The sequence below is a fragment of the Lonchura striata genome, chromosome 4, assembly GCF_046129695.1.
Source record: "Lonchura striata isolate bLonStr1 chromosome 4, bLonStr1.mat, whole genome shotgun sequence".
Taxonomy (NCBI): domain Eukaryota; kingdom Metazoa; phylum Chordata; class Aves; order Passeriformes; family Estrildidae; genus Lonchura; species Lonchura striata.
In genome coordinates this window covers 41,863,118-41,887,585 of record NC_134606.1, presented here as the reverse complement: position 1 = coordinate 41,887,585, position 24,468 = coordinate 41,863,118, and the positions used below count along the sequence as shown (strand labels likewise).

General features: G+C 35.8%; 2 long non-coding RNA genes across 2 annotated transcripts in view; one reads left to right on the top strand and one right to left on the bottom strand.

Moving 5' to 3' along the window:
• Positions 1 to 6,223, bottom strand: part of LOC110478224 (uncharacterized) — a 46,620-nt gene extending 40,397 nt beyond the window's left edge. The window contains exons 1-2 of the long non-coding RNA XR_002466724.3: positions 6,207 to 6,223; positions 6,078 to 6,121 (exon numbers count right to left, since the gene is read on the bottom strand). This is a non-coding gene — a long non-coding RNA (uncharacterized LOC110478224). The remainder of the gene's footprint in view (positions 1 to 6,077; positions 6,122 to 6,206) is intronic.
• Positions 6,224 to 13,480: 7,257 nt separating this feature from the next.
• Positions 13,481 to 23,572, top strand: LOC116183608 (uncharacterized). The gene is made up of 4 exons (XR_004148261.2): positions 13,481 to 13,944; positions 18,997 to 19,023; positions 19,749 to 19,840; positions 23,558 to 23,572. It is a non-coding gene; the product is annotated as an uncharacterized LOC116183608 (long non-coding RNA).
• The last annotated feature ends 896 nt before the right edge of the window (positions 23,573 to 24,468 follow it).

The window sequence follows — 24,468 nt, the reverse complement described above, 5'->3', positions numbered from 1 at the left end:
GAGGCAAACTAAAGTGGGTAGGAAAGTCACATGCTATTACACCAGCTGTCTTTTGATGAATCCTAAAAACCCATTCAATGAGAAGGTCAAACTCTGAGTGGTAGTGACAGGGAAAGCAACGAGCCTGTCACAGGCACCTATTAACCTTGAGACCTAATACTGCTTTGCACAAATAATGGACAATAACAACAAGCATAAAGAAATTCTAACTGCTTATGTATTTCAAAATGCTCTGAATTATGAAAGCATAGTAGATCTGAGTGTAAGCATTAAGGCATCAGTTACTGTGTTTATGCTTGCTTTGGTTGATATATATTTAGGTAAATTTGAATTTGATTCTATTTTGATCCACTTTGAACATCAGCATGACTCTAGGGTTGTTCCAAATACAGATCTACTGATGATCTAAAATGGAATTGTCTTCAGTGGTAAAAAAGAACTATCTTTGAACCATATTTCTAAGGCAATTTCCAGTATTTAGTCCCAAGTCTTCTCTTCACATTACTGTAAAAGTTCAGACTAATGGACACGATGGCTCTAAGAAACTTTTTTTTCTGTTGGTTCATAATTTTGTTGAACACACTAGTGTATGCAATAGATTGTTTCCTGAATTTTTAAAAGTTTTTCTCATTCATAGCTAGGGCTGATATGCTTAAGGAACCTAGACAGAAAAATGACATATGAAAATAATGATTAAAGCTCTATTGGTAATCTATTTTCTGTTGCTACTAATAGAAATGTGAAAGCACTTGTACAGAATATGAGCAATTCCAAGAATTAGAATAAGAGTAGCCTAGATATCACTGGAAATGGGATTTGGAACTATGGCAAAGCAGAAGTAATCCTTCCTCCACAGCCCAAATGGAAACATAATTATTCTGCTGCTGAAAGTTTGAAACATAATGTCTCTATAATTTGCTTGGAACAAACATCATTGGTTTAGGTGACATAATTGTCTTCATCTCAGTCTTCACACAAATCAGATCTACCCTGCCCTCAGGGATTTTTAGAGACTTTGAACAATGAGTGATATTGAAATATTTCTAAATATTCCTCTCAGATACTTGCTAAATTATTGATGTCTGTCAACTCAGTGATTATTTGAAAGAGGAATATTGACATAATGGAATTAAACTATAAAGCAGAGTTTTTTGACATCTCTGTCAACAAAACACCAGTAACAAAAAAAAAAAAAAAAAAAAAAGAAGAAGGGAAAGATAATGGGTTTTTAAGGTTGGTCTGGACTACAGCCTGAACAATGAGACAGATCAATTTAGGATTTAAAAGGAAATTAATATTTTCTCAATAGCTCACATTGCTCTGAATGTGTCATCAAATTCTCTAACAATTAGGTTATTTTGAGATAATTTCAGAATATATTTACAGGGATAATAACAGAATACTAAATTTTTCCATTGGTGAAATAATACTTGTCTCACAGGACAATCTGACCATGATAGTAGTTTTCTTTTATTTCTCAATTGCATGTTGATATAGAATAGTGAAAATAATTACTTTTACAATGAATCTTCATTTTCCTAAAAATATCTGCCTGGGAACTTGTATACAGAGTAGCTGCAGTGATCTAATGAAAGATGTAACACTAAGGCAGTTTATTTTAAATGGTGCAATTTTGTCTGTAAACATTTATTAGTTTTGCTACAAAAAAGATAACAAACTTCTCATGCATCCCAGAGAGAAACAACATCACACCATGTACTTGCTGATTGTGTACAAACACAAAAGATTCAACTACAAACAGACAGACTTCTGCCAGCTCACAAAGCACAGAACATACTGGGATCTTCCACCAGTCTCACAAACTATTTAAAAGTTGAACATTTAAATTTAATATTTCAATACAGTAGTTTATTTTAGTGTTAGCTTGCAGCTTTCTTAGGGACAGTTTCCCTTGGAACCTGGAGCTAAATTAAGGCCCAAGGTTCTGTACAGCACATGGGGCATTAGGAATCCCAGAAAGATTCTTTTATTTACAGTCACATTCAGCACTTCCTGCTGGCTGGAAGGAGAGTCAGAGACTTCTCCCCATCCCAAGGACTGTGGGGACCGAGCTCAGTTCACTTGGGGAGGGTACTGCAGAGCTCTCCCCTGGGGGTTGTTCCCTTTTGAAGGGCAAGATTAGTGCCTCAAGAGACAGTCTCAAACCACAGAAGGAAGACGATCTTCCTGCAATGTGCCAGAAGAACTCTTAAATAAGTCTTGGCTCTACATTCAGTCAGAATGTAGATTCTTCAAAGATTAAAGCCAGCTTTCCTTTCTACAGACTAACCTGTTGTCTTCAGATATGTTATTTATAAGTTTACAAATTTTAGGAAGAGATCACTACTAGGAAAGAAGATATCAGCCTTTTCCAGCTTCAGGCATTTAGTGGGTAGGAAATACCAAAAATACTGAGTGTAGCAGAATAGAGACATGGCCAGCCCCCTCTTTTTCACAGCCCTTCAAAACTCATTTGAAAAAATCAAGACCTACAGGTCATGCAAACATGCTTTGTAAACAAGTACCCTGTGGCAGATTTTAAAATAAATTTGGGTTCTGCATATGTGAAGAGATGCTTTGCTATTTTGTTAATGCCAGAGGAGTTATGAGTAAACGCAGGTGCTCTACCAAACACCAAATGCAGAGCTCACATGCATACCCTATGGTGCACAAGGTGAAGTGAGACTGGTTTATGCTGGGTTTCCTTTACTTCACCCTCCCTCATATCTGTATTTCCACATGAGAAAGACAGCAAGCCTTGACAGGTGCACAAGGCCCAATCTACAATTAAAGTCACCACATTCTGATAAAGTCTGGTATTACAAGATCTCTGCTTGTCTGCTTCCAAAAGATGTAAAATATTTGGCAACAGGATTTTTCAATCCTGGCCCTGTAACTTTATATAGAAAAGGAGGTTAATGTTGCTTAGAAAATGACAAAAAAATTCCTGTTTCTCCAATGATTTATAAACATCTGCTCCCCGTATTTGCCATTTCTTATGGCTTAATTAGGTAACTATTCAATTAATGCACTGTGTGTGAAGCTTTAGATACATTAATGTATGTTAATATTTTATTGGACTAGCTTACCTAAAACCTCTATTCCTCTTTTCTCCCTGAATGTTTGACTTTGTTCTTCATTTATGTGGAAATCTTGGAGGCTGGAATAAAAGTGTTCCGGCAACTATAGTGTCAATAAATACCATGTGGTATATAATTCAAGCAAGAAATAGTCCCACTTCCTATTCTTTTATTGCAATGTACAATGCTCAAATTTACTGCATTTGTGTATAAATAGATACTCTCTTACAAAGGCTATCAGTCCCTTTACACATGAAGTATATAACTTTTCAGAATACTAAAGTATTCCCTCGGGAATAAATCTGAATGGAATTATAACCAATGCATTTACTATCACTCAAGCCATACATGCTATATGAGTCCTAAATATGCTATATGAGCAATGCTACTTTTACACTTCTACCCATGCCCATGATCAACACTCATGCACAAGTGCACCCTTGGGAGTGCTTTACAGTAACTCTTGGAAGGATTGTCTCACACTGGAGCAGTTCATGGTGAACTGTCTGCTGTGGGAGGGACCCCACACTGAGCAGGGGAAGGACTCCTCTCCCTGAGCAGTTGCAGAAACAGCCTGTGATGAACTGACCTAACCCCCATTCCCTGCCTCCCTGAGCCACTGTGGGGGAGGAGGTAGAGTTGGGCAGGAGGAAGGAGTGAGGGTTTTAAGATTTGCTTCTCATTATGCTGCTCTGATTTTGATTGGTAATAAGGTCAATTAATTTCCCCAATTTGAACCTGCTTTGCCCATTATGACAATTGGTGAGTGATCTCTGGCTGCTGTCCTCATCTCATCTCATAAGCCTTTTATTTCATTTTCTCTCACCTGTCCAGGTGTAGAGGGGAGTGATAGAGTTGGTTTATTTGGTACATGACATCCAGCCAGGGTCAACCCAACATACACCACTACCTTTTGCTCTCTTCCTGGATATTAGTTTATTGCTAGTATTGATGATCTAGCACCAGGATTTTCTACAACTTTCATCTTCACATTTCAAATCAGAACTTTGCAACTCACCAATAAGATAGCAGAAACAGAAACTGAGAAGTTGGTGCTTTAGCCAGATAACATTCAGCCTTTTCATCAGTTACTCTAGCAAGTATTTTTTCTGCCAACCTGTGCTTTACAGCTTTCCTTTGGCTTTCTGTGTTTATCATGAGCTGTAGCTAAAGTACGTGTGAAATATGGAAACATAGTCCATGGGCATTTATGTAGTTAACTGACTAAAGAGCCAAGCCATAGCTGCTTTTCACAATGTTCTGTCCAAGTTTCCAAGCTAGCTGCAGTATCAAGAACCAAGGCTTTCACATTTAACTCCACTTTTCATACACTTTGAATATCATCCATCCTGTCAAAGACAGTAATTTGTATTTTTTCACTGAATCTCATTATTCTGTATATATAACTTGATAAAATGCCAGTATTCTGCTCAAGTTTGACTGTGGTACAGTACAATTACTTTTGTAAAGGAATTACACACTGAACTCCCTTCAATTTAGTATAGAGATGTGCACATGCTGTGATGTGCACATGAGGTGACAGTCTAACATGCTGGAGAAAACCTGAAAGGACTTATTCAATATGAAGATGAGTACTAAATTTCCTGTCCCAGACCCTTTAAGATTTTTCCATGAATCACAACAATTGCTCTCAAAGACAGAATCTTATGAGAACCAAGTTCTCTTATGCTGGTCATGAACATATATTTTTCTATCAACAGATACAACAGAGTTGTATTTTTACTTGGTGGAAGGATAAAAAAGATAGTTTCTTGCCTTCTTTTTAGCTTTAAAACTTGCACACACATTTCAGCTGTAAAGTTTGCAGATGATGCTCATTTTAGAACATACACCCCTCAAGGATGGTAAAAAAATGCCATTTTTTGAAACCTTTTGCCCATGACATTCTCCAATATTGATACTTCTTTTTCTTTTTCTTTCTTTTTCTTTTTCTTTTTCTTTTTCTTTTTCTTTTTCTTTTTCTTTTTCTTTTTCTTTTTCTTTTTCTTTTTCTTTTTCTTTTCCTTTTCCTTTTCCTTTTCCTTTTCCTTTTCCTTTTCCTTTTCATTTTTATTTTTTATTTATTTTTATTTTTATTTTTATTTTTATTTTTATTTTTATTTTTATTTTTATTTTTATTTTTATTTTTATTTTTATTTTATTTTTATTTTTATTTTTATTTTTATTTTTATTTTTATTTTTATTTTTTTCTTTTTTTTTAAGTGAAACCTAATAACTGAATCTGAATGGTAAGATATTAAGTAATGATTAAAAGAGATTCATGGAACAAGACAAAATCTGAAGATTTTTTTGAAGTGGCAGGTCTACCTGATATCAGTCAGGCAGCCTGAGTGAGGTAAATTAACAAATTCAGAGTGAAATTCAACAACATAGGTCTCAAGTGTGCTGCTTTTAATCCTAACATTTACTTCTGCAAGCCTAAAATTATGCTTGTTATGTAGAATGATAAAACCCTGGATGTTTTATTTATACTGATATTTGGCAGTGAATATGAAAGGCTATTATGTATATACTGGAGCTTGAGCTAGTGTTCCATATGTGCCTGAGCACAACAGTTTGTGGATGGCTGCATAATCAGTGAGTTTGGCATATGATGGATGTGAGAACAAGCTTGTGAAATAGCAAAGATATGGAAGGAACCAGCTCTTTAATGCATCAAGATTAAAACACATTTTTGAGACTGATGAAATTTTAGTTACAGCATGTATGCAAACTTGGTGTCTGAATTAGTGATGAAATGGGGTACAATGTCCAGAGAGGCATATATTAGATTGGTTTACTTAACTTTACACAACAAAAACTGAGTGCTATTTTCAGATATACTTCCTGATGTGTCTTATGTAATACCAGGGAAGAAAAGAACTACCAGTTATATGAGAATTATATTAACAGTGGAGAAAATTTAAAAAGCCAAACCTTGATCTGCATAACTTCAGGCTCTGCATAACTTCAGGAAATAAGACAAAAGTTTCTTACCATTTTCAGTAGCAAAGGAATGGGACAGTCCTCCAGTCAGAGTTCTGCTAGGAAAGAAATCTACCTTAATTGGTTTAAAGACTCATAAAACCATCAGCTTAAGAGGAATCACAAAAGTGTGTATCTTACAATAGCCTGGTTTATGCCTCCTGTCCTTCTTACAGCTCTGGGCTCCTTTGGGAGTGTATTAGCAAGGATCAGCATTCAAAATGCCTTTGTGGTGTAAGTGGCCAAACTTTCCCCAGGAGAATCAGAGAGGGCTGGCATATATCTTCTCATATTTGATTGCCTGCCTCAGAAACCAGAGAATAAAATGTGTCAGCCTTGAACCCAGTTCTGTTTGTTTTCAGAGTAATGATCACTGCTGGCAACTCTGACAGGAGAAGGAATGACTCAGAGTGAATCAATATGTCCACAAGCAAAAGCAGAATGTTCACAGCCTAAACAGGACACAACCACAGTTGCATAGGCACAGCTATACTACAGTCATAATAGAGCAGCCTACTGTACATGATACAAACCAGAGATCAAATTTGCCTGCCATTAACATGTCCAGTGCACACAAAACCTTAAAAGCTATTCTATAAAAAGGTTTAACAAATAGCTACCTATTACTCTGGTCTGAGTGAATGTAGCCTGCAAGCAATGTCAGCACATTTTTGTACTGAAACAGATCAGGATTTGCAAATCTCAAAAATTAAAAAAAAAAAAAAAATCAGCCCAGGACCAGAAATAAAGTTACGGTAACTGTGGCCATGAATTGTGAATATAACACAGCCCAGCATAAATTACTGGCCTTTGCACTTGGAGCAGTCCACATTACTCTACTGCATAATGTAAAACAGCTTTCATCTTGGGACACTCTGATCCAATGGAGTTTCCTGCACTGTGGCTTAGTTCAACCAGGGAAAAAGCATCTGTCTCAGAATAACAGAGGTTATAACTTGTGGGAATAGTCTTCTAATGCAAAGAGGAAAATTGGAATTGGAATTCCTCTGGATTCAGGATGATATGATACTAGATCAACTTTCTTGTCTAGCTCCTGCCTATGAAAAAAAGGGTTATCACCTTCTACAAGACATATGTGTCTTGTAGCAGGTGATAACCCTTTTTTTCAGCTAAAAACAGATAAATCTGGACTATTGTAGCATGGCTGTGTCTGCAAAGATCTCAAAGTAAAAAATAATCTGCAATGGGCTTGAGGGATTGAGCAAGTTGTCAGAATATTATACTTAGAGAGAATTTACATTTCTAGTTCCACTTCAGACCAACTCTCCTATACCTATGTTTTATTATCTAATGCTTATGGGCCCTGTGTCACTCATTAAAAATTTAAGATGTCTGGTCTGTCCTGAATTTGCTGCAGATCTTTGTTAGCTGCTACATTCCAGAATGCTCTTTACTTGGCAAGGTAAATCTTAAGCAAGTCTGGGATAGCAGAGGTATGTTTCAAATTACTTTTAAGGCTATTTAGCCTTATGGCACATGAAGCAAAAGAAATTTACAGTGAGATACTCCATAAAAGATGGCACACATCAAATATTTACTAAGTAAAGCACTATCTTAATGAAAGGCCATTTTCAGAGCTACTGCTTAACATTTAAAATGCAGTGGTGGGTGCATCATTTGTTGAATTAAAGACTTAAATATCTTCACATCTTCTAATTCATCATACCATTATTAAGAGTTGAAATAAGGGTAATGCTTCTTTTTTGGTCTTTGTTGGTTTGTTCTGTCAAACAGATTTTAAGACATAAACTGCTTGCAAAAAAAGGACAGTCACATCCAAATTAAATGTTGAATTGATGGTCACCAGGCAGTTGCCATAACATCTCTACTGATAGGAAACTCACATTACTGCATTTTTTTTATTTTTTCAAAATGACAGATATTCAGTGCAGTAATTAAAAAATTTTTTAAAATTACTTCTATAGTACTAATATTTGCCTGAAACCTTGTGGTACCACTTTTCACACAGATTTCTTTAATGAAAGATTGTAAAACAGTTCTGCCACAAAATAACACTAAAGAATTTATAGCAAGTTCTGAAGATATGAAGAATCCATCATATGTTTTCTTATGTTTTCTCTTTTCTTTTCTTTTCTTTTCTTTTCTTTTCTTTTCTTTTCTTTTCTTTTCTTTTTATTTTTGTTTGTTTGTTTGTTTGATTTGTTGGTCGGTTGGGAATTTTTTGTTCTTGTTCTGGATTTTTTTGTTTTGTTTTTGGTTTGGTTTTTTTGTTTTGTTTTGCCTTGTTTGTTTCTTCATTGTGTTGTTCTTTTTTTTTCTTTGAGGAACAACAGCAATCTATGTGCAGCATAAAAGAAATCTCAGTACATAAATAAGAACATATTTCCTCCTTCACTGGACAAGCATCAAAGTGATTGCAGAGCTACATGCTTTGACTCTAAAAATTCCTCAGTGCACATATATGTGACCCTGCATCACTGCAAGGAGCTGTTTCTTGACACGCTGGAGGCATGCATTACTGCACCACTGAAGAAGTGACCCTGCTTCTCAGAGAGTGCCCTGCCAAAGAGACACATCCCAGTGATGCCACTTTCTTCTTTCATCTCAGCATCACATTCAATAGTGTAGATGCACATTCCGTACAACAGGGCTTTGGCCTTATCTGACTCAGTGTGATAAAAGACTCACCAAAGGAGGGACAAAGCACCTGGCCACAGTGGAGATGGTCACATCACATGGCTGAAATGTAATTGCAGTCTGCTCTGCATACATCCTCTTCCAAGTGTATTACTCATATCTGCCTTTTCCGTTCTTTGAAGTGGAGCTGCATCACTGAATCACCACAACCCCATGTCAAGCAGCCCAGTCCCATGCAGTGACAGAAACACTCCATATCTATGCAACCACAGCTGGCAGCAGCTGATTTATAAAAAAACCTGGCCATGCCCATCTATCCCGGAATTTCACCAAGGCACCACCTATGGAGAGAGACTTCCTTCAGTCTCTGTCAACTGAACTGACACCTCTCCTCTGCAATCATTTTGAAAGTAAATAGGAGAGGATTATTTAAATCTACAGCAGCCTCCTAACACTTCCTTGGCCGTTATGGAGTCTGTATTGCTCATTGGGAATATTTTCTATTTCAGTGCTGTGCCTTTCTTACAAAGCTACTGAACTTTGCTGTATGGTGAACAACCTCTTCCATAACTACACTTTCAGCCTTTTTCACTGTCTCTCAACACCACTACTCAATCAATACCTAGTACATCACAAGTGAAGGAAAATGTGTATTTTTGAATCTACTTCCTATATCAGGTGACCATTTCCCATCAAAACCAGTGAGTGCTTTCTGTTGTCCTTAATGTATTTTTACCAAGATCAGTGAACTGTCACCTTCTTGCTCAAAAGTCTGTTTCTTTCATGTAGAATATTATAGTTTTTAAACTTTGAATTATATTACTGACTTCAGAACAAAAAAAAAAGAAAATAAAAGAATCCCAGCTATTTTTTGCACCTTCATTTTATTTGTAATTCTGGCAATGTGGCAGCAAAATTACAATAGGCAGGCTGGAAAAAATGCTGTGGTTTATCTTAATTTAAAAAGTGCAAATATGAACCTCTTTTTCAGAAATGCAGTTTCCACAGTGACCATGCAATATCATCTGCTGTTTGTCATATGGTGGTGTAAGACGCCCACTTTTACTTGCTGATGTCAAAACAATAAATGAAAACTGAGAAATCCTGGCATGCATTGCTACATATTCTTAATATAGGTGTGAAAATAGATACCACTCACAGTTTTGTTTAGTATAATCATTTGATACTCTGACAGAGAAATGTCATAGATAAATATATATAGACTGATCATCAAAGTTATTTTATGTGCCTTCTGCTATGAGCTTCAGTAAGGATGTTTGCTCAGGCAGTGGAAGCAGTATTAGTTCTATTCCCCTTATCCCATTTCCCATGTTTATTCTCTGGAATAGGATCACTGTAATGCTGGCAGTGCCCAACAATTCCAGGCAGGTTCCACCCTGTACCAGTCACTGATGAGCCTCATCTTTCCAAAGCTACCAAATGCATTTCATAAAGTTTCTTTGTAGATCTCACCTCAAACTCATTTCTGTAAATAAAATTCCTATATCTTGTGTGAACAAAATGGGAAAAAAATGGTACTATGGTAACCCTAATTTTTTCCCACACAAGTTGGTAATTTTTTATGTTCTTAGCCATTCCAAATACTATGCACCTCTATCTCACTGGGACCTTTTACTTACTCATTGCTTGTGTGATGGTATGCTTTGCTATCAGGTGAAGTTATCCAGGATTTGTGGTTTTGGAATGAAACTCCAGTCAATATAATATATTTATATATTAAAAGTGAATTTGCTATCCCTGAATAGCAGTTTTGCTAGACTGAAGGTGTTATATTTTAACTTAGTAGGAAATATTAATTATTAGTAGCAAATACAGATTGGATTCAAATTTCCACATATATTTGATCAATAACTGGAAACAGAAAGTAAGTCTCTCATATTTGATCCTCATTCACAGGTAGGATCCTCATTTCCACATGAAAGTCAATGTCATTTTTACATGAAAGAGTTGACAGCCCTTGCTGGGGGGCTGGATTTAGTCTCAACAATCTTTGCCCTGGTGCCTTGCACAGTACTTTGAACTGTGCTCCAGGAATGAAGCAGTCTCACAGCTGCAGGTATTAACCAGCCAGTTTTACATCCATGCCTTTGAGGAGGCAAACTGCTTGCTTTTGGATCTCCCCATTTTCTGCTGGGTTGGGGGGTGCTGAAGTGCAAAAATAACTGCAGGGAGATTAGAATGCTATGTTGTTGTGCCAGATATTTCTATTATTACATCTAATTATTGTGAAAATCGAAAATCTTTCCCCAATTCTCACATTTCTTTTTTCACTGAAATAATGTGTCATAATAGTTGCTATCAAAGCTCTTTGATTCAACTATAGTTATTTTAAATTCCCTAAACCATACTTGGAACTGTCTTGAGACAAGTTTACAGTGACATATGCACTGCACAACTCTGTCAGAGGCTAAGCAAAACCTGACTCCATGAGTCGATTTCTTTTTTTTTCCTGAAACTATTCATACCGACATGCTTTGTACTATAGATGGGGTAGGAAATTCAAGTTTTAGTGCTAGACTTAGATGTTAAAGCAGCAAAGGACATGAACTTGTCTGAAAGTGTAAATTTTTAATTGCTCTTAGTGTATTTTCTTGTGTATTCCCCTCACTTACTTAAAATACCAGCAGGCTTGTGGAAGTTCTCAGCTGGTTACTACCCCATTTTATTCATTTTTACTGAGACCATAGCCCTAGGAAGTAGGAACTTAGTTTGAAAAAAATCTCAGTTTCAGAAAGAATGAGCAGAAAATTTCAGAAAATTTTCCATAAAGGTTTAGAAGTTATTTAAATATCTGATATCCTCCAGTGTGACCACCAGACTTGAGTTTCTCCTATGATACGATATATCTTTATTTCCCTAAATAGCTCAACAAGTAAATTATATGGCTGGTACTTTGTTTTATTCTGAGCTCTTTTTTTGTATGCTCATGATACTCTAAAATCACAGTTCCCCAGGATTTTACCCAATAGAATCCAATCTTATTGAGTTTTAATACTTTAAGAGATAGTGAAAAAGCAGCAAATTAGGCAGATTACAGACCAGGTCCAGAACACATTTTGAGGGTTTTTTTTCTTAGAAAGTTGCATTTTTTTTACTCTGACTTATAAAAATGTAAATTATCAGACTATTTCTAATGTTTACAAAAGATAAAACCAGTTAATAATATATTGACTACACTGCAGTATCCTGTTGCAGAAGGAGAGGGATTGTTCCAACTTCACAGTGCTCCCAGGAAGGCAGAACACTGTTGCACAGGCCCCTTGTCTCTGTGTCCTGGTCATAGAGTTTGCTCCCTTAGCTAGCCCTCAAGATTTGGAATATAACAATCAATTAGCTACAATATATGCAGACCAATCATGACAGCTATTCTGTATAATTAATAAAAATTTATATTCCCACAGTTGCTTTCCTGCCATGTGTCTAGGAACTGTTTAAGCCTAATACTTCAGAAACAACCTAAAAGGCAGTTCTTCAATCATGTTTTTATAATCATGTGGATAGTTTTACATTTTCTCATTTTATGTCACTAATAAGTCTCTATATCCCTCTCTGACTAACTATTGCTATATCAGCTTCAGTAAATTCTTTCCTTAATAGGCTCTACTACATAGGATCTTAAGAAAGCTTCTGGATAGTCTCACTTGGTCTGTCAAAAGGACTAATAAAGTTTACTTAGCACTTTGTTAGATTAGAATTATTGTTATGTGGGTTGAATGCTACTCCTTTTATATTTAATCGTGTCATGTTTGAAGAGCTGCAAGTGAAAAATCCAGTTGTAATCAAGAAATAATGTTTGCAAATCTTGAATGAACAATATATACAATTTAAACAAAAGTGTAAATCAACTCTGGCATTTTAGTGCCTTGCACGGAGATTTTTCTTTTTTAAGAAAAATTGTGATTTTGTAACTTCCCATAATCCAGAGTACAACAAGCAGGTGAAATTAAATTTACTTTTTGTTATTATTTTCAGGTTTATTCCACTGCAGACATGAACAAAAGACCAAAATACTGACACTGGTTTTAGAGGATGGCAGTGCAGTAGCCACGGCAACAGAGAACTGTGTGTGTTCCCTCCCAGCTATTTCCTGGATTTGACAGGTGATGTGATCATGCACCAAGTTACTGCTGCCATAGACACATTTTGTCTGTACCAAAGATGATGAGACTTAGCTATAGCCCCTGAGCAGCCCAGGTGTACTAAAATCAAAGTGTTTTCTTCTTCCAAGACTGACAGTCAGCTGTGCTGACTCCTGTGCACTCTGATGCTCAGGCAGAGAGTAGTTTGCCCTAGCTTTATTGAAGGCAGTATTTCAACCAAGAATGCCAATATAGAGGAAATAAATGAGTCATTTTCTTCCATAACAAGATATCTGTGGCACCATTGCAGACCTCTCCCTCACCTCTGAAAGTATTGAAGTGACAAATGTAAAACATTTGGAGACAGTCAAATGAAAAACAGTATTCCAATTCAAGTCAAACATTATGAAAAGAAATGCAGTGTGTTGATATTCCTGATGAAAAATTAAAAAGGACAGAGAAAGTAGTCTTTCTGAGTACATTTTCAATGCTGTTTTCTCTGGATTTTGTTAAGAAGTATTATTTTTAGCTGGTTAATACTATTTTAAATTATTTTAAGTTGCATTGTTTGTGTAGCTGACCGAATGGAAATTTGTGTGAACATAAATTTTTCTTTGCTTAGACAAAGGTTTTCTTGCATTTTTTCTTCATGCAAAGACTTTATTTTGCATTTGTCCTTTCTCAGTGAGTCACAGAATGGGTGAGATGGAAAAGACCTCTCAAGATAATCTAGTCCAACTGTCCTGCTAAAGCAGGTTCACCAGGTTGTACAGGATTGCATCCAAATGGTGTTTGAGCATGTCCACGGAAGAAGATTCCACAGCCCCGCTGGGCAGCCTGCTCCATTGCTGTCACCTTCAAAGAAAAGAGTTCTTTTGCTCATTTTTAGATGGAACTTCCTGTGTTTCAGTTTGTGCTCATCACCCCTTATCCTGTCACTAGGCACCCCTGGAAAGAGTCTGGCCCCAGTCTCTGAATACCTGCCCTCAAAGTATTTGTATGCCTTGATAAGATCCCCTCTTCTTCAAGCATCTCCTCTCAAGGCTGAACAGACCCAGCTCCCTCAGGTTTCCTCCTGAGAGATGTGCTCCAGTCTCCTCATCCTCTTTGTGATCTGGTTAAACTCTCATGGTGAGACTCTCTCAGTGATCAGTCTGAGGGTGAGTGGATCCTTTTCCTTTGAGTTGTGTCCACTTAAAACAGCTTTGAGAAGTGCTACAAGACTGAACTGTTATGTTAATACTTAAAAACATCCTGCACTTCAGCAAAGTCTAACACATACATTTTAAAAATTTGACAAATAGGAATGTTGATTACCTGATACCACAGGTTTTCCCAGGAGCACTGTGGAGGAGTTCCTATGTTAATGGTCTTGAATATGGATTTGAGGAAGATTCAGGTCAGTCATAGCTGTCAGTGTAAACAAAGACCGGTTCATTTCAAGGCCAGGGGTATTCTGATATACTGATAGAAAATTATATGATAGAAACAGAATACCAGGTTGGAAGATACCTCAAGGGTCATTTGGTCCAACACTTCTTTGCAAATAAAGAATAAGACCCAAGAACTGTCCTTGAACTTGCAACCCTAAATGAGCACTAGTAGATTCAGAATTCCTATCTAGCCATATTTTTCTATTTTAAATTCAGTATATAAGTAAACTAAGATAATCATAGAAGTACTATTTCTTAATGCTTGTGCATGTGATCTATTAGCAATATGACCAAGGGATCTGCCAATATTTTTTTTTTTTTCATTTTGCTATATCTGAGGCCTGCTGCACAATTAGTCAATGTAAATAAAAGCTGTGAACCACAAGAAAAAATATTCTGAGAGTACATCATTCAATATGTCTCATTGCTGCAAATGTGCTATAGTGTTTCCCCTTGCAGATTTTTATCAATCACCATGAAATTTCCTACAGATTTATTAAGTAGCTTGTCTCAGACACCTCAGTGTATGTATTCCAGCTAATTTGGTGATATTCTATAGTTGTTCTGAAATTCTGTTAACAGACACAGCAATAGCCTAGAATAGATATTAGATAGCTATTTAGCTATTATTAGCTAAATATTTAATGTATTTATTAGTTAATATATATTATTATATAGCTATTATATTATCAGCTATTTATATAGCTATAGGCACAGAAATATACTTGGGGATATTAAAATGTTCAAAAATACATGTATATTACATTGAAATAAGTAAGTACACTGCTTTCTTAACCAAATGACTTAAGGTGTGTTGTTGGGAGTTTGTTTTAATCTCTTTTTAATCATTATATGGACACATTATTTATTTTAAACAGTGGTAAATATCCAAAGCTGTACCAGAACTGCAAAAGTTGAAAAAGTAAAATGGAAGTTTAAAGTTCATTGTTATTTTTAGTTATTTGTCAAACTGTATGAAGGATTTCAAAAGTTTGACCCTTGGAACCCCTTCCATCTACGCAAACCTCTAACCCAGTTTTTCAGTTCACAGAATGCATTTTTCTCTTCTGTTTTACTTGGCTTGAATTTCAATTGGAAGTTCTCTTTCCCACAGTGTACTCTTAAATGTCAGAGGAGAGAGAGAGAGATCAAGCATTTTCTTAATGGATGGTGGAGTCAGCAGCGAAGGTCTGTGACTTGCTAACTTAGAGTCAGCACCCTCTTCTGTAGTGTATATCCTAATTCATCACCATGCTCTTCAAATTTGAAAACACATTTATAATGTGCCCTCAGGAGGCATGCCCTGGCCAATGTGCTAAAGGAGGAGTGTGCACAGCAACCCTCACCCTTACTGCAGGACATCCGGCTGGCCCCTGCAGGGTAGGACAGAAAGTCACCCTGTACTGCAACAACTCACGTCATCTATTTCTCATCAGCTACACAGACTTCAGTAATGCCAGTAAAATATTCTAAATCTTTGCACTGCCTGTTGGAAACTGACAAAAAAAACAGGCTTTGCATGGTTCATTGTATGTGAAGTTGAGGTTGGTTTATAAAATAAACTGATGAAAAGTAACGATGTGGTTCACTTTTAAAACTTGCAATAAGAGCAGCAAGTAATATGACAGTAAAAGATCTTATGTTACTTTAGCCCAAGTAGTCTGTTTTGTCTGATGCAGTCGTGCATGTCCTAAATAAAAGATAAAACCGATGTAAAACAAGTTACAGCTCTGTAAAAGCAGCAAAAATCATGGCTTGCATATATGTATATATTTTTTCCAGGTAAGAAGGATATGACTGCAACTTCACTGGACAGCAGTCTTTGCTCTTTGGCTGTGAGAGAGTATTCAACCACAGAATTTCTGTTTTCAAGTGTTGCTCTGTATATATATAGATGTGAAAATAGAAAACACTGGTCCTAGCATTACGACTGCAACACTATCAAACTTATCATTCTCACTATAACTGTAAATGGGTTTGGACTATCAGCTAGCTGTTAACCTGCGGGGAAACACCCTCTGACTTGATCAGTGCTGTATGAATCTACAATACAGACAATTGGTCATGCTTGCACATCAGTATCAGCTGTGGGTATGACCACTTTCATTCTCTTAGCAAACAATAACACAAATTCTCGACACGTATTATAAATTTCCCAAGCTGCTGTCAGCCATTCTGCTAAGAGTAAAACTATGGTTTAGTAGAGCAGCTGACAAGTTGATGCTCATGCATAATCAGATAAGGTAGAAAGTCTGTCCTCTGGGATGGTGTGTGCTGTGCTCAGAGAGACGGTTTAGTGTGTGTTTGTCTTTGAATGCAAGTGCAACCTCATTATTTTTGGGAGCTGACTCAAATGTTTAGTATGATGTATGTGTTGCCCAAGTTGGCAGAACTGAAGTCAGAATACTGTGCACTTTGCAAGGCTGAGCCCAAGGGGCCTTTTATCTCAAAAAACAATGGTTGCTGCTCTTACTGCAAAGTCAGCCACTCATTACTGTTACATGCTGAGCACCAGTCAGCTGCTCTGCAAAATGCATCAAAAAAGCAGTTAGAATAAAGCTTTGTGTTGAGATTATATGTTGAAAAAAAAATTAGGCAAAAGTGCTAAAAAGTTTGAACCAAATTGTAACATTATAAGTTTATAAACTTTAAATTACTTCATATATGCTGACTCCATTGTAGCCACATGCTTCACGCTGAATGCAGATTTTGGCTCTATGACTACTTAAAAAACAAAAAAAAGCTTTCAAACCAATTTGTGGATAAATACATTGTACCAAAACCCTGAATTTTCAAAAGAAATTACTTACAACACTTTCTGTTTAGACAGTATTTTTTTTTCAAATCAAATCATCCTTAGGAAAACCAAAAAAACACATATATTTGTATTAAAACATGGTTGTGTTTTTAGTATAATTCTAAATACTCATGACATACATAGTTATTTTTCAGCTGCTAGTGATGCTTATGGGGCATTTTACTAATTCATCTTTACATTCTGGTATAAGAAAGTCTGTTAATGAAATTGAGACACTATAGCAACTGTTCACATAGTTTACATAAAAAATATGCAGATGGGATATACTCCCATAGATGATCACATCTAATTTGAAACTTTTGACCACACTCACTGTGAAGAGCATTTTCTTTTCACTATCTTGTGTTTTATAACCTTTATGAAGTTTATTTCTGCTCTCTTGACACCTTTTGCAGTCTGCACTGTGAAAATTCTGGCTGCATCATTTGTATAGACTTGCATGAAATAATAAAGAAACCAGTGAGACCCTCATAAGCCTCCTCTTCTCCAGACTGAAAAAATTAAAGTCTATCAGCTTTTCACATTATGTGTTCCAGCCTGCCAAATGTTCTGATGGCTTTACACTCGTTTTTCAATATCTTTGGAAGCACAAAAGTGTGCTTTTCACACATTTTTTTCCTTGTGAGCAGGAAAGGCTAATAGTTCCCATGAGATGGTGCCTTGGCAATTCATCTGCAACATCCTCAGTCTGGATTTGTGCCTTCTTCAGATTACTACTGTGTACGTAAATTGACTCTTACATAACTGGAGTAACACATACTCAACAGGATGATATGCATTAATTTTGGCTATGAAATCAGGTTCAGGATGTCCCAGCACAGAGTCATGCTGGCACTAGACTGGAAACTAGAAGCACTATAGCAACATTTCCATTGAAGATAATCCAATTGGAATTTTAATACACAAACCATATGATGAAAAGCAGTATGTATTAATCCTAGCAGAAATCTTAACTAATGTGGCTTTATTCCTGCCAGTATTCAAGGTCCCCCTTTTATATGTAACTCTGGAAATTCTACATTGTACTGCAATGTGCAATTTAGACAGTCTTTAGCAGAGCAAACTGCACTCACTGTAACTAGAGCCTGAAAACTTCCCTGTCATACCAGATGGCATAGTTTTTACTCCTGACATAGAAATGAACTTATAGTTGGTCTTTAATACTTTAAAAGAAAAAGCATTTAACTCCCATTTTGAAATCTGTTTATCTGCTTTTTCAGAGCAGATAGTACTTCTGACAGCCCATTTCATATTAATCCTGACATCTTTGATGGTCTGATGGTCTCTTTCTATGTGAAGAAATGGTATTTTTCTACTATGCTGGCATTTCACATCCCACTGAGTTCAGAACAAAGGTGGTTTTGCTATGTTGCTTGAATGTTAAGTTTAGAATAAGAGCTGACAATTTAAGACATGATTGATATGCAGAATCTGCATCAGATTCTTAAAAAAAAAGTACTGTCATGATAAAATCCACAGTGTTTGCTAGACTGGTGCATTAAAAGATAAATGTACTGCTATCAATAAATTAACATTGCGTGCTAGATAACACTAGTGTTAATTCTCTTATAACAATTACAAGAATGGTTAATACGATTCTTTCTACTTCATCTACATCTGAAGCATGTCATTTTGATTTAAACAGACAAAAATAAATCTCAGGAGGAAATTTGGATGCTTTCTTTGTGCCTCCTTCTAACTCTATGTGGTGTCTACATGATGGCATCAGAAGATTGTAGGCTATGTCAACCTGGACATATTTGGGATAGAGGACCAGGAGAGATGCAAAACCTGTTTTCTTGGTGTTACTCCAGCCAAGGACAATTCAATACCAGCTCAACTACCAGTTTAAAACTCATGCTTTAAAGCTTCTCTGCTCTATCATGTAATACAAAAGGAACATTATATTGTCTGCCTCACAACATATCTCACTGACCTCTTTTCTAATCTGTTTTCCACAGCTTTGCTGGAGCAGTCATAGGGATTTGGTAGGTTTTATTTTATTCCTTTGAAGCTATGCTTATTTGTTGATTTTTTTACTGTAATCAGCTAAGGCAGGTGTTTGGATTCAACTGCAACTGTAATTATGACTCATTTAAATGATACTGAAGTGTGGTTTAGCATCATACAGCTAGTAGGATCAGCTTTATTCCAGAAACTTACTGCTTTTACTAAAGATAGGAAGTCTAATAGTTTATGTGAAATGTATAATGCTCCTAAATGTTCCTAAATAGCATTAAAGATCATCCTCAATCAATTTTATGATGTTAATGCAAAATTTACACGTGTAAAAAATCTGTGTATCAACAATAACAAACACTGGTGCATCAGACTTGAAACTACAATTATTTTTTTTTTATCTGTTGACTTAACACTGTGTCACAGCATATACACCAAGTTCATCTTTAAGCTGTAAAGATGCAAATGGGACAATGCTAAGTTCAATCCTCTTTTATGAAAAATGATCCTCCATTTTATGAAAAGTTTTCCTCTGTTACGAAAAATCCTGCATATTCTGTTTCTTACTGTGGTGTCTTATCAATGAGACATATCAGCATATAGCACTTGTAAGCAGATCTGCTGAAAGTAATTATAAACAAACCAGACTGGGCATGTTCATCCTCACTCTGTTGTGTACATTTACTTTTGGTAGAGTTTTTTTTTTTTTTCTTTTTTTTTCTTAGCTTTTTCAAGATATTTTCTCATATTGCAGGTCTACACCAAGCAGCAGACTGAAAGAGCTATATAAAGATAACGACTCCATAAAAAGACATCGATGCAAATATTTTTGTAATCTTTTGAGTGGTATGTCTCATACTGGTGGCTCAAAAATACATGGCAAGAGTACACCACCCACACTGCAGCATTTCTCATGCACCAGGGTGGGGAACAGAGAATTATCCTTTAGTCATTCTGCCCATTTTGGGCAGCTGACATTTGTGCAGTTGTAAAAAGAGATAGCTTTCATCTACTATGGGATATTGGATCCTTTAATTTGTTGAAAACAGGGTTCATTTATAACCTGGCCTAAATGGGTTAGATAATTTTTTATACATAAGCAAATATACAGATATTTATAAACTCTATACATAAATATGAAACCATTTGAAGCTTCTGTGTGTCTTCCCTGGTTTGCAAGACCAAAGAATTAATGGAGCAACTAACTCAGAAAACACTGGTCCTACAGAACTGCAAAAAGCAAGAGAAACAGTTCCTAAACTTGTATGTTTATTTTGATTTACTGCTGAGAAATACAGATGAGAAGAATTTTGCTTGCCTCCTGTTCACTCATAAATTAGTAGGCTAATTTCCATAGAAAAGTTAAATCTGATTTTGGAGTAAGGACCCTGGCAAAACACATGCTTAATGGATTTGTATACATAGATTGTCACATTATGGATGAAGAATACCAAAACTGAATGTTGCCACTAAACAGATCCTTCCAGCAATATTTACTGAATAATGATTTGAATGCACTGCAGCATAAAAAGGAATTCTGTGTGTTCTCCTGCTGCACCCAAGATGGGCTATCAAGGTCCAGTTTAAATATCTTAAAGAAAGGAGTCTGTGATGGAGCAGTTTTCCATTCTGATTACAATAAAACATAATTCATAAACTGCCATTTTCCATTCCTGTCAGAAACTTTGTGGAAAGAAGAGATTTTCTGCTTAAAATCAAGTTATCTAGAATGCTCCATTCCACTATTGTTTGTGTGAGAGATACTCAGTATTTTAGAGGGTCTAGCCCAAAACTTTCCATATTCTGTAAAAGACTGCAGAAGGGTGATGTTCTTCTTATTCTTCTATTTTGCTCAGTTGGCTTGTCCTGCTTTTTGTTAGGGGCTGAAAAAACTTTCAGACAGAAACATAAGAATCTAGCTATTCCAAAATAGGTCCTTAAAAAGGTATGTATAAACCCTATTTATATATTTATGCATCTACTCTAATGATATACTGTTTCTGAACACTCAAAAAATTGAAACAGATTTATATATGTATTTATGCAGTGTGAAAGTCTAAAAAATTAAATTTTATCTAGAACACATGATGAAAAAAATTAAAAGTATCATATTCATAAAGCTTTTGATCATCTTGTGCATTGATAGTTACCAAGACTTATTTTCCAGGTGGTTTCTGAAATGAGTAAATTAAAATTATTCCAAGAGCTGCAAAGCACTAAAGGAAAGGAAGGAAAGAAAACCTCAAAAAGCTACCAAGAGAAACAAAGACAACATAAAGAAAAACAGAACAGGCTCAAATTCAGCTAACAATTCATTAATTCTTTATCTCAGTGGTAGGAAATACTCAGAAATAGGAAATTCAGGCAGCTAATACAGGAAAACAGCAGCTAGAAGGCTTAGTCCAATGTAATACAACCCAGAACCATAATCTCTCTCTTATTTTGGAAAGTCTTGCCCCTTGAATAAGTTGCAGTATGTATTTTACAATAAATTTGTTTGTTTAAATGGCATGGAGAATTATTTTCTAAAGTACATACTTCTTCAGTGGAGATTCTATTATGTTTGCTGAAATTTCATGTACTTTATTTCCCAGTTCTCTGAAGCTTGATGGAAGTCAGGAGGTCAAAAATAGAAATTTTTCATAAATTCTTCTATTTCATGAAGTTTACTGTTTTGCAATTTCTATGCTACCTTCCTTTCTTTTATGCAGCTTTATTCGAGAAGACTCAACTTGTACATATATTATACTTAGTTATAACAATTTCTTCCTATAATCAGAGCAAATTACTTTTGATGTAATTTGTCTTTGGAATCCATACTAAGCTGTTGAATTTTTGTGTGCTAATCCATAGCAGGAAAGCATGAATAATTCTGACAGGTATTCAGACTGAAGCAAACATTACCAACATAAACAAAACACAATGTGTTTACAATTAATTAGTTTGACCAGAGCACTTTAATGACAGAAATTTGAATGAAATCAAAGAAAAATAATTTAATTATAAATATACTTGCAGTTGAGCATAATGGTGCCATCAATTTTTTAATGGACTCCACGTTACAGTCCATGGGGGATCTGTTAAAATATTGATAGCAGGATATGGCCCATTATGAGGACACACATTGCATTCTATTTCAAACAGAGAATTAACAAAGATTTGTTTCAGCAGGATATAAGAAGGATAAACAGTAAGGCTTATTTCCGTATGTCACTGGAACATAGAAGGAAACCTATTGCCCTCACTTTTTACTTTGCCTTGTAGCATGAAATTTGGAAGGAGGGAAGGAAGGAAGGGAAGGAAGGAAGGAAGGAAGGAAGGAAGGAAGGAACGTAGAACAGTGTGAACTAAAATATTTATATTACAAGATATATATTTTTTCCTCCTCTATTATATAATAAAAATTAGAGTCCCCAAATTGACCCAAGTACTCAAGGAAGTGAAATTCTTTTATTTCTTTCTTGCTTTTATCTCATGCAGGTTTGCCAGAATGGCATAAGATTTTTCCATTGTTCCGAGGGAAGGAAATAAAAGCCTTCATTTTTAACTCAACCTCCTTGAAGATTTACAGAATGCATAACAGTCACAGGCACTAACACAGTATTTCCTATCTTTTGTCCTTTTCTTTCTTCCTTGGAAAAAATACCTTTTTTAAATGGTCTCTTTAATACTTTGCAATGCTCGAAAGAGGAGAATATAATACTGGTGGCAATTTACTCTTTTGAAATTTTATGTGATACTCTTATTTTCACTACATTCCCACATAAAACATTCACTCCTCCCCCTAATTCATTTCCTCTACCTGGGAAAGGGAGAGAAACACAAGTGCAGTGAGGAGCAGAGGATAACACAGACTGTCAAGCTGGCATAGTTCTTACGACCCAAGAATTCAGACTGGCAGTCTCCTTCTGTTCATTGTACACTGAGTTCTTCTGCCATTTTGGGCCAGCCAAAACAACTTTCTTTGAAGAAACAGGAAGTTTATTGCCTTCTAGACAGGGATCTTAAAAACCTAATGAACAAATCCTTTATTTTCAGGTTTCTTAGTTTTACTAAAGTGGGAGCTTACATAACTTACTGTTACAAATTTTATCAAGCACAGCAATATAGGAAGATGCAGAGACAGCCAGTTGACAATGATGACATTTTGGCTGAAGGACGTTTTTGGCTTTTGATGTTGGCAGGGCAGGGACATCTCTCAGAGCACTGATTAGGGAGCTTATATCTCCCCTTATCCCCCAGAAGGGATAGAAATTTGGAGTGTATATACCAGCTGCCAAGTCTGATTTGAAGCTGGAAACAGTTTATGTCAGATCCCCTATGCAAGGGCAATTAGAATTTATCGTTCTTGGAAAAACAGCACATGTACAAATACCAAAGCAGCTCAAAATTGGTGAAATTATGCTAAATAATGATTAAAATAATCAGATTTGACTGAGCTATCAAAAAAAAAAAAAAGGAAATAAGTTTCTAATTTTCTTTCCTCCATCTTTCACCTGTGTTGTCCAAGTCTATTCTAATACAGAGGTCTGATCCTGGTCTCACTGACATCATTTTCCACAGGGCAGGAGTTACAACATTGAGTTTGTTCAAACATGGCAAATGAAGAAGCTCCAGCTGACTGCAGCTTTGTACAGAACTGAAACCATAAGTCTCAGGGTCATCGAGTGCTTGACAGAGCTGCATTAACACTTGGTGCAAGGAGAATGTCCCTTCCTGCTACTAAACAGGTCAAGAAGTCAAGTTTTTTTGGTTTTTTTTTTTGTAATACAAGCCTTGAAAAGGTACTTTATATTTGTTTACATGGAAAGGTCTTTATATGAAGCTCTAAAGCTTTGCATCAGGCAATACGATGGGAATACTCCTTTAATGTCAGGTCATGTTTTGTGGACATGTGGACAGCATGAAAAGGGGATTTTAAGAGTTCCAGCACTGAGATAAGAAATAAGGGATAAGACTAGCTGAACAAGAAAGGGTTAATCTCAGAAATCCTTAACTTCAACTCCTAATAAGATCTATGGAAATTAGAGAATAATATTTCTTTCTATACTCATCAACATTTTACAGGCATAAGAAAATGCATGTTAACTAACATATCAATAAATCAATAAACAAAAAATATAATGAAATCTGAATGGCACAAATTTGTTTGCACAGGTTTTCATAGAGAGAATTTATTAAATAGTCAAAATAATTAAATTTCAATTTTGCTTTGTTCCAAAGCTAATTTCTCGAGCATTTGTAAACTTTTTTCCTTAATATTTAAGGTTAAAAAGCTAAAAATAGCTGTTGAATAAATACATATTTATTATCTAAGACATAATCTTTCTTATGTAGCATCCAACTATCTGAGGAGTAACATTACTGAAGTTAATGAAGAATGGCATCCAGTAGAAATCAAATAGTGAGAGAGAATTTATATGCTGCCTTACATGTGCCTTATCTGTGTATGTCATGACTGTCCTTGAAGCCAG